Genomic DNA, 11,820 nt, shown 5'->3' on the forward strand with positions numbered 1-11,820 from the left:
GTAACCATTTTAATGCAGTTTGATTAGACCCAGTGGCTAGTTCGCGAGCGCTGGACTACACGAAAGTCTTGAGAACCCAGGACAGTTGGAATGTGCAGTCAAAAATGGCTATCTACATGTACAGTGTACAAAATACACTTTGGCATCACACATCCACAATGTTACAGGAAATATGGCAGCAGTTGCAAATAACACATTTAATATTATATTACACACTGTAATACTTGATATATCACAGCAAAACACACACACACACTCACTGTATTTAGGCTGTATGATACATTTTGTGTCCTCTATTCAAATGCTATGCTCACCTAAACCACACAATGTATGGAATTTCCATGGCAACCATAACAAATACAAGAAAATTTGTCTGAGGTTTTCAAGAGACTGGTTCAAAATAACCACCCACTGGATATAAAATATCTTGCCTTTCAACAATAGAGCATGTGTGTTATGACTAATTTTTAACAGCATGTCAGCATGCCAATAAAGATAACCAGCCATAAATTTCAGTACGGTACCAGTGATTTATTGTATTGAAACATGTTCAGTGAACATTTCATGTCTATTGTTTGGCTTAATTACTGGGAAGTCCCCTTCAGGTTTGTTTGTTTTCTTCTTCTTCTTCTTCTTCTTCTTCTTCTTCTTCTTTGGGGGGGGGGGGATCAATTGCGAACACTGTTATCCTTGTTTTATTAGTATGCTACTGTACTTAAGATGACGTACTGAATGACCTATAATGTTGCATGTATTCAAACCGGATGTCCATTACTTCAGAGACATAATGATAACAATCAGCATTATGATACCCTCATCTACTCACTGCATCTACATTATGTATTCATACAGTCTATGACGTGGGAGTCAAATATGCATTTTTTATGCACGTACAGGTGTACATGTATCCATGATCTGGGTGCAAATATGCACTGTACATGTTGTACCTTGTAGGCCTGCATTTTATGAGTGACTTTTAATCAAAGAACTCACCCACAGATTATTTTAGGTCTGGCATGGATCCATCATCAACAACATGATTTAATAGCAGTCTACATGTACCACTTGTACCAATACGGTACATTGTCTACCTAAAACGGTCTTCAACCCTTGTCACACACACAAACACAAACATTACACGTACACACATATTCTCCCTACTGTATCTTATGATCTACATGTATGAAGCCCAGTATTATCTCAGCTGAGATTGCAAAGGCAGCCTACCCAAAACTGATGATGTCATATCCATATTTACATCTACAAAGTAGATACCAAAGAGCCTCCACAATAGCTCTTGTTTGGGTGCAAAATACAATGAATCTTGTATGATCCACGCGATATACAATGTACATTGTATCTGTATACATTGTACATGTACTGTGAGCTATGATACCAGTTTGGTATTTTTCAAGCCCAACAGCAGACTGATACATGCATCTGTACTTGAAGTTATTTGCAGCTGATATGGTAGTGGTGGTTTATCATGTTACGGTATGACCACTAAAGCAAACCTGAGAGCTTTTTGATTGATGATCATCGTACAGATTTGATATTGGTTACGTGGAGGGAAAAAAGCCTTAAATATGACAAACGTATTTTGGAATGCTTCCACAAACCACTCCAGGCAGAACCCCCTCTCCCCCCCCCCCCCCTCTCATAAAGATATCAAGTATCATACCATACACTTCCATGTTTTATACCCCCCCCCCCCTGCATACCACACCACATACAATGTATCATGTACATGTAGCTTTTATTTGATACACAGGTACATATGTAGAATATTTATAAATCACAACTATCATGGACCTTAGATTTAGAATACAAAATTCATCAGTCTACTGATTCCTTTTTTTTTCTCCTTCATTTTACTTCCCCTTTCCTCAATACTGATATTTGTGCTTGAGAGAAAGAGAGAAAGGGAGAGAGAGGGAGAGAGAAAGAGAGAGAGATAAGAAAATATCTTGTCTCACCTTAGGGGAATTCTTGAAATTTGTCCTGACGAGTTCATGCTGGGTCCATATATCTGACAAACCCACCAATGACTACAAACAGCTGTCAAAACATTATACAATCTGACAGATTTAAAGAGAAACTCAACTCCTCGTTCAAGTTTATATGTTAAACTACATTGAGTAAACCCAAATACAAAGTATGCATTTCATAAGATTGTCACTGAGGATATCCGACTGTGGCAAGGGAAGTTGTGAAATTTCAAACTTTGGTGGTTTACATGTATAGTATAGTTGCAATACACACACTCCTCTATGAAATTCCTCGCAAATGTGCCATTCAACAATATGTGAAGATGATTTAAACTATCAAAACAGAATATATACAAGCCAGTCACAAAAACTTAAAACAACGGAGTAACCAATAAATGCTACACGTAACTGGTAGTAACTATACACATAATTACCACAATGCATTTCAACATCCCACCCACATATTCCTGCTTGCTATGTGAGGCAGATTTTGCCTGGGCAATTCCACTGAAAGAGAGGGGAGCTGGAGAGGGGAGAGAGTGCTGGTCCGGACCCCAAAATAGACGAGAGAAACTGGAAACTCGCGGGTCATCGTGACTCAGTCACACCAGGCAGATCCCCATAATAAGACCGGGCTCAGATGCCAATTACCGACGTGTAAACAATATGTAGCAGGCGGGGTCGGTTTCCAGTCAGGGGGGAAAGATGAGCGGGCGCACGAAAAAAGGAACATCTTGCGCCAGGTGTGGAAGACGTACAGGATTGGCATGCACTACATGTGAATTGGTTGCCAGAATCACGCAGCAAAACATGCATGATGTCCTTTCTTCAACATTTCAGTTGTTTGTTGTTGTTGTTGTTTTCCAGTGACAAAAAAAAAGCTAAAAAGAGAAAGTCGTCTGAAAAGAAATCCAGAGCAACCTCAACAAAAACAATGCAACAAAACTTATTTTAAAAATGTCAGAAATTAAGGAAATCCATTGTCCCATCCCATCCTGTTCAATGCTCGACTATAAACGAACCATAAATTTATGAAGAATTGGGACTTGGATTACTGGATATTACCGGTATACATGTACTTACTTACAACTAGAGGCAAAATGCAATCAATTTTAACAGTAATAATACTGAAGTTATTCCCACACGTGAAAACTGTCATTTCCACGCCTACATGTACATTATGATCCCCTGTCTATGGAAGTAAAGAAATCTGTAGAAATGCTGCAGTGGTGCAGTAGAGTGTACAGTGTATATGATTTAAAAGTCACCAACAGAAAACTAATGCAATATCAAGAACTTTTCTTTTCAGTATAACTTCTAGCATTCTCGCAGTGAGCATGGAGTACGAGAGGATCTGGCCACTCTTAAAGCACAAAGAAAGTGCATTCTTATGAAATGACTGGAGAAACCACATGATCCCTCAGTCACCGCAACCACTGCTGTCACTAACCACAAGACTACCCTTCTGCCTCTTCTTCAGTCACACAATGGGGTCATACAGTAATATTTGCCTTTTTCATCCTCTGAACAGGTTCTCTACAACACAAACAAGATTTAAACAGGGCATAGTGTGCTCCTGCAATTACGCAGCATTCAGGGCTCTTCAGTCTATAATGAGCACTTGCGTTTTTCATAGCTCTATTAGTCTAGTAGGTCAAAAGCAGTTTCGACATCCGGATTTGTCATTGCAGTTGTTGTTATTGAACCTTTCTTAAAGATTGACTTGGAACAGATGAAAGATGATTTTTTTTTTTTTTTTTTTTTTTTTTTTACTGGATAATTAAGCTATTAATGCACAAACAGGTACTTGATCCGTCCTAACTTTGTCCATGGTGATTGGTATCATGTAAGCATCAAAGCAGTTTACACAGATACCCTCTACAAGCACTAGTTTTTGGTATGTGTAGTGCGTTTTGGTGGGGGGGTTTTTTTTTGGGGGGGGAGGGGTCTCTCTCTCTTTCTCTCTCTCTTTGCATCGATAATGAGATTCAACCAATGAGCTTCAAATGACTAGATAAATAGAACAAGAGCAATGGCAGTGGTTCTGACTCAGTATGTACATACTGTACATGTACTTTCCATACTTTCGAATTTCCATGAACAGTTGGTTCACGTAGAAAAATTGAGAAAACACTCTTTTCTTACAACTGTATTACTACTTCATAAATCATCTCTGCTAAACCACTTGTTATGTTCACTGCACTTTTTGCTAGACAAGCATTTACCCTTGGCCAAGGTTCAGTGACCCCACTTATATGTGGAACAACTTTACTGGGATCTTGTCATCCCTGATTATTACCTACATGTATTGATCAGCGTTCAGCAATCAAGTAAGCCCTTCTAAGAGCTTTAGACAGCGCTCCAGATTAGCTGGGCTTAGTAAGCAATCTATTGGTAAACAAGTTATGGTGACACTAACTCTCTGAATTAGCCTGCAGCTATTGAACAGACAATACAATATACACACTGGAGTACATATTCCCTTCTCCCACAAATTCTCACTCTAACTTCTTCCCCCTCCCCATCTTTCTCTCTCTCTCTTTATCCACTTATCAAAACATAGACATGCACAGATACAGATTAATCATCTCTGAAGCACAAAGCTAATAAACTACATAGCAGCGCACAAAAATGGGAGCAAAATAAACCATATGAAATGAAACACCATAACTTTATCCTATAAATCAACATCAAGTCAAACTCTTTATAGCAGGTTTTGTCATAATGCCAATGGGAAAAATGAAAAAAAAATACTGATTTCATAAATGACTCCATATAAAGTCCTACTGAGATTAACATGGATAAATGCATTAAGAATACAGCTAGTCTGTGAAAATGTTCTGAGGTCATCAAAAGCTAAAACCTGTATTATGCACAAAAGTTCCAGTATTGCATTCTATATGACCAAGAATCATAACTATATGCATGCATGTACACTCATACCACTACAATCTTTTTCTCCTCACATTTTTGGTAAAGTATCAAACAGGTGAATGAAATGCAATTGTTTATAAAACTTCAAAATTATATTCGACTTCATTCAAGATGCACAAGTATTGCAAGACTTCACACTATCTTTTTTTAAAAGTTTTTTTTTTTTTAGTTTTGATGTCTGAGAGACTATAATCTTTGTACAAAACTTGATTATAAAGGGAAAGTTCTAATCTATAAGTTGTAATGCCTGACAAAGCCTTTTAGAGCTAATTGTACCCTTGAAAGCCCTGCCAAAGTTGTTGTTGTTTTTTTTTTTTTGAATAGCCACTCTGATATCTTACAGAATGTAGCACCCACACATATGACAGCTTACCTCCCTTTCCCTTTCAATCTCCTTTTATATTTGCTTCATGATTGGGGACAAAAATCTTATAATGACGTGGATCTGCATACAGAACATGTATTTAGTGTGGACAAAAGCACAATGTCTGCTTGCACAATGCATTGTGCATTCTAAAATAAGGGGGGGGGGCTTTCAGCACTTTCCTTTGTAGCTATGCACACCTGAGACACACATGACAGCAAGAGAACACAATATGCAATGCTAGGAATAGCTGAGACGTTTGTTTACTACATCACTCTGAGGATTGGGTTTCCGCTCACTCAGCCAACAAGACTGGACAAAACACTCAATGGAGATCACCTTCTGTGCAAATGCTTCAGCTTCGGGGTTTGGAAGGAGTGGATTGTCACACAAAGCAGGTCCTTTTTGCTACCACCTTTTCAATCCAAACAGAGTCTCATTGTGTACGTTTACTCAACCGCAAATCTTTTCCCCTAAAAAAAGTGCAGGTTTGCATAAAAGGTGCGTGTTATTGGACAGAGGTTGATTCTAAGTCTGCACCGAGCCATCTGTTTAAAAAACAACTTTATACATACACAACCTTTTTATGTACAACTGTATGGGTATGTACATGTGTACATGTGTGTAAAATACTTTCCGCCCGATAGGTATCCAGGGGGTGAAATATATGACAGTATATTAATAATAAACTATTATACAGCATCGGAATAAATGCATGTTTTAGAAAAGTTTATCTCACATATGGTATCAATCAAGTCTATGGAATTGTTTCCACTTATCAATGAAGAGTACTATAAGACATAAATACATCAAAGCAGTCTGTGTAAATAATGTGTATGAAAGCGACAATTGTCTTTTAATGAAATGTGATCACTAAAGTTTGCAAATTTTGAAGCTTCTATAATCTACACACCCATTTATCCTTCTTATCTCAGCTTTCTATGCAACAACTGGTTAATTGCTAAAGTGTTTCATTACCTTTTAATCCCATCACTTAAGCTTCCTTGAAAATATACTTTTCACAATTACTGATATTGTATACTGCTGTTCGATGCTGTATGATAGTTTGATGATAGTGAGTAAATGTATAATGGGTTTTTATTAAAAAATTTGGTGATGCAATCAAAAGTTGAAATAAACATGATTTCAGATTAATCACATGATATCAGTATGTAAGATGACATCACTGTGTACATACCCTAACTGGCATTTTCATGAGTTCTCTTGTATTTCAGTAGAAATACCGGTAGATTGATTGGTCGATTGGTTGGTTGGTTTGTTGGTTGGTTGGCTGACCGACCAACTGACTGACTGACTGACTGATTGATTAATTGATTGATTGATTGATTGATCGATCGATTGACTGATCGATCGATTAATTGGGCCCTTGAATAAGGGATATCACTATCAAACTCTTACATGTACCAGCTGCAACAATATTTTCAAACGATGCTGACAGAACAGAATCAGAAGATTCCGCGACATGGCATCTAATGAAAAAAATAAATCAAACCATCATCTGCATGACAGATGATACTATTCATCAATTACAGCCAGTTTTAACAATTTCATGAAATTAAACTTTTTAAGATATCCAGCTAGCATCTCCATTCACTTAAATACCATTCTACAATGTATGTTTGGTACTCTATAATGCATTCCTTTCAATAAACTACAGTGTACACTGTATAAGCTACAGTGACCATTCAACAGCTCTGCATTTAATACAATATACACTGTACTTGTACAAGTTGTAAATTTGGGCAAGAGGTTTTGCAAGCCAATAAACATCAGGAGACACATACAATAGAAATTAATGTGGTATAACAAGACCTTGGTATAGCAATTGCTGACACAGTAAAAAGACTGATGTTTTGGTCAGAATAAAATGATTTTGAAAACAAAAACAGCAAAGCAGGCATTAAAACTCTGGGAAAGTGTATACAGAAATAATTAAAACAGGTTATACTTAACTTTTGATTGTGAGACATATACTGTAAAGTGAATACATGTAACAATCCTTTTTCAACTCCAGAAGACAGATAGTCAACCTGTCTGAAATTTTGAGACTTTTCTCTTGAACCATGACTCTCTTTCACCAAAGTCCTTTTCTAGGGCTCCTCAAGAAAGAATAACCTGGCTACTGTTGTCTTCACCGACTACTTCTTATTTTAACTACCTTTTTACTGACCCTTTTCCCTGACAGATTTTCACAGGTCTACACAATTGGAGAACCATAAACTCCACACCTGTACATCTCTTAAACTAGGCAAACATTTCCTTTACAATCCATACACCAACATATTTGTAGATCTACAAACCCAACACAGCTACAAAACTGTTAATAAATGTTTACATTCTATCGTTTTAATATATACTCACATGGAGTTAAATGCTTGGACTAGTAGAGTATGATATACACATATGTGTATCAGTCAATAGCAAGCCCTCATGCTAAGTCCACAGAACAAAAATGTACATTTCTAACCGCAATTCCATACCAGCTTTGAATGATGCAGAGTAGTGCAAATGCGTGACTGAAAGTGCTCCATAGATGTGCAGCAATCGCTTCACCACTGATCTCTATATACAGAAGATCAATGGCACACGCTGCTTTAAATGTACCATCACAGCTGGAAACCCCAGGGCACTCCTTGTACACATTTATACTGTGGGAGTTTGGAGCGCCCCGTGTCAAAAGACTGCTATCTCTTTAAGTTGGAAAAGCTACCGACTCGCGCAAGTGCAGAGGTTTCAAATCCTGTCTTGGTGAGCAGTTGTGAATGTCAAAGATCCCTGCTGACCGTATCACTTAAAGTCATCGATTTGGACAGAAATGGACTATTAACGGACTATTACAAATGCACGTTCCACATATCCTCTTGTCAATAATTGGAATACATTGGTAAGTATTCAAATTGACACATTTCTTAGTATATACTGTAAGGTTAAATCTAACCATGATACTACGCCTTTCCAGATCCAAAATCCTACAATGCACAGCCCCAATGCGTAGCATTGCCAGGGCTGGTCACAGTTAACATCACAGGCCCAGCATGACCTTCTGAAAAGCACAGCGATATAACTGCACAGAGAATTGTGATCTAGACAATCATACGACTCTAGCACAGTGTGCAGACAATGCCTAAAAATGAAATCTTTGTTTTTGATAAGTTGTAAATTGTGAATGTCATATATTGATACACAAATCGGTAGATAAATTGACAAAAATATTACACAATGGGTCTGAGGTAACAAACATATCCCCCATGTCGCAACTTCAATTCAAAATCTCGGCGTTCTAACTAATTTACAGCGTATAAATAGAACCTACAAGCAGGCAGCAGTAGAGCAACACTCAACAGGTCTGTTTAAACTGCCAACAGGAATTTTACGGCAAGTGTGGAAATGGGGCCGACTTTATATGATGAAAGAATTCATGAGCTACAACATAAGCATACGGGTGTCTAGTTGTTGAAAGAACATCATTTACCAATCCAGCGACTCTAGTCCCCTGTCTCCTCCTGATCCTGATCCTGCATGCAGTGAATTGGCAACGACTCACACAGTTCAACACATACGGGACTGAACCTTCGCAAGCGATAATTTGACATCAAGCCACTCTGCACATTAATCGTCTACTTGGTATCAACAGTCAAATAAATCACGCCGACTCATGCAACTACCTGTTATGAAATGATGCATAAATTATGATGCCAATTATGATACATAATTTTTCCACTGACCTTTTTCAAATCAGGCGTGCGTCTACATGTATATTGACGGTGTCATCTGCAGTCCGATGTTGTTTTCCTAAAAAGTCTAACTCCAGCAAAAAACGACGCTCTTACTCATCGGACTCTAGTTCGTGCAGTACAGGCAGCGCTCGCAGTGTGTGCAAGTGTGCTACCAAAGATCCTACACACACTCGCAATCCAAAGCAACCTGTACCTCGATCACACACAACCTCGTACATCGAAGGTGAGTCAGTCTCGCATGAACACGCACACCCACAGAAACAAAAGCTAGTCTACGATGTTTACTGCCGATCGCTCTCTGTAGCTCAGTCGGGACAATGCATCGTCAAACTCTGGCTGGATTCACAGACTAATCTTACATAAGTTTTTGTTTCTGTGTTTCCGCTTATCATTTTTTTGTTTTTGTTTTTAATCTATTCCTATTCTACGCGCAATCTAAATCATTACATCGGTTAATTGAAGGCGAGTGACTATTACATTATCACATAAATGAAAAGATATAGGCCTATAGTGTACTAGTAGCTTACCAGTTCGCCATCCAGACAGCGTTTATATATGCGAAGGCAAGAGCAATGTGCCTGTTTGTTTGACATTACGTCATAAGAAACACGAGCTTATTGCTAGAATAGTGATAAATACACTAAAAGTAGACGATGATGATTACGAGGTATCGAGTCAAACGTGGTACATCATGTCTGTGCCGTTTTTGTCCCATTACATAGCCCATGTTTACATGCGTTCGCAGGGTGATATTACATAATTATCTGACACAAAGTCAAATATGATGTAGGGCCTTGTGACTTGACTTTGAACACGCTAGCTCTTAGAGTCTTATGTATGGAGTTCCCCCTTTTCACATACATTCGTATCAACAGACCAAAACGTTTTAATCGAGTGATTAGATTTCATGTCTAACGTCTGTCTTTCATATTCCTTTTATTCATATATTGAAGAGTTTGTTCGCAAAAACCGATAAGTCCATTTCTGAAGATTCTGAAGTAAGGTCTCAGTCATAAAGTACAAAATAATACCTTTTAACTGATATATTGGTCACTACATATAAAGGTATACAGTATTTTTGAAGTTATGGTCAAAAGAAGCAAACATTTTCTTATTATTCTCTTTATTTTTCTTGACCTTTAATCGCAAATATCTCCATTTGGCAAATATGGACTTATCGGTTTTTGCAAACAAACTTTTCATATTTTTTTGTCTTTTTATTACGTATTCTGCTTTCTTCCCTATCTATTTCTTAACTCATGATTCCGTATTCATCAATCAGTCAGTTCTATCGTAATCTATATCGCTAGCACTATGAATAGACAGACAGAAAAAGAGATGCATATAATGATAGGCACTACTAAAGTGTCTACATTCAGTTGCGTGCTGACTGAATCTCCGGTTACACGGCTTTTTCTCTTTAAAATTTCTTTTGATAAATTGTGAATGAAATTAAATGAAGTGAATGTATTGTGTTCAACTTGTAAGTTATTGCATCACGATATTCAGGCCTGCTGATTACTGTGTATTGTGCTTCAGAGGCTCGCATCATCACATGGGCAATCATTATTTTAATAGTAGGCCCTTATACTGACGACTGACAGTGAGTCTTTACATTGTTTATACGGACAGTGAAAGGATTGTCTGTGAAATTGAATACATTTTGGAGTAATCTTTGCCCATATATAGTTTTAACCAGAGATTCTCAAGGCAAATAATACATATCATGTCCATGCACCTGTTCGTATAAAAGCAAGGAGGTACATTATAAGTAAAAGGTATAAGTATAATGTAAAACATCGGATATTCCCCACAGAAAGAAGAGAGTGTGCGCAGAAAAACATGCCGTTACATGCGTTCAGTGACTGGGGGTAGTAATACCATGGAGCTACAGGATAACTCCATAAATGGTACTTACATTGTGTTAAAAAAAAAACACAAACACTTTGAGCTTCGCAACCTAGAGGAAACACGCTATAATATTGTAATACAAAAATGATTACGATTGACAAAGAACGAGGTGATTGGCGCAGCGAATGTATCATGATGATTGTACGCAAACCTTCCAAGAGATGGCGCTCTATATACTTGGTGATTTTTAGCCCTTGGTATACGAACAAGACCCTACTGCTATACAGGAACGTGCATAACATATACGTTTAATTCAAGATTCAAATTCATTTTCATATCAATCACATAAACAGAGAAATTATATACAATGTATAAGCAGAACTTATTTGTAATAATTGAAAAAAAAGTGAATTAACAAAGTACATCTGAAAAATTAGTAACAAATGAAAATAAAAACACAAATGTATTTTTTAATGACACTGAAGAAGAAAATAGTCTCGACGGGAGCACAAAAGCAATTAGAAAAACTTCAAAAAAGATGCATACGAACAAGAATGACAACGGCAGCAGCAAAGGAAAACCCGAAAACAAAAACAAGAAACCCTAAAGTTAAAAAAAAAAAAAAATACCGGCACGTAGGCCCTAACTCCGTGTTCAGATTGACTGTCATAAGTAATTTGTATGATTGACATAATTAGGCATTTCAATAATCGAGGCTTGCAGATAGACAATAACAGCTGATGAAAGCAAATTTAGTTCAGTGTTTATATTCAACTCGAATATATGCACGTAAAGAGAATGGCTAATCACCAGCGTCGGAGGAGGGGTCATTATTCTTTTAAAAAGAATACATTCATTTATACTACTCAAACCCATTTCAGTAACTCACTAGCGAGTTGCTGTCGTTATTGTGATTATTGTGATG

This window comes from Diadema setosum, chromosome 5 (genome assembly GCF_964275005.1).
Source record: "Diadema setosum chromosome 5, eeDiaSeto1, whole genome shotgun sequence".
Lineage (NCBI taxonomy): Eukaryota > Metazoa > Echinodermata > Echinoidea > Diadematoida > Diadematidae > Diadema > Diadema setosum.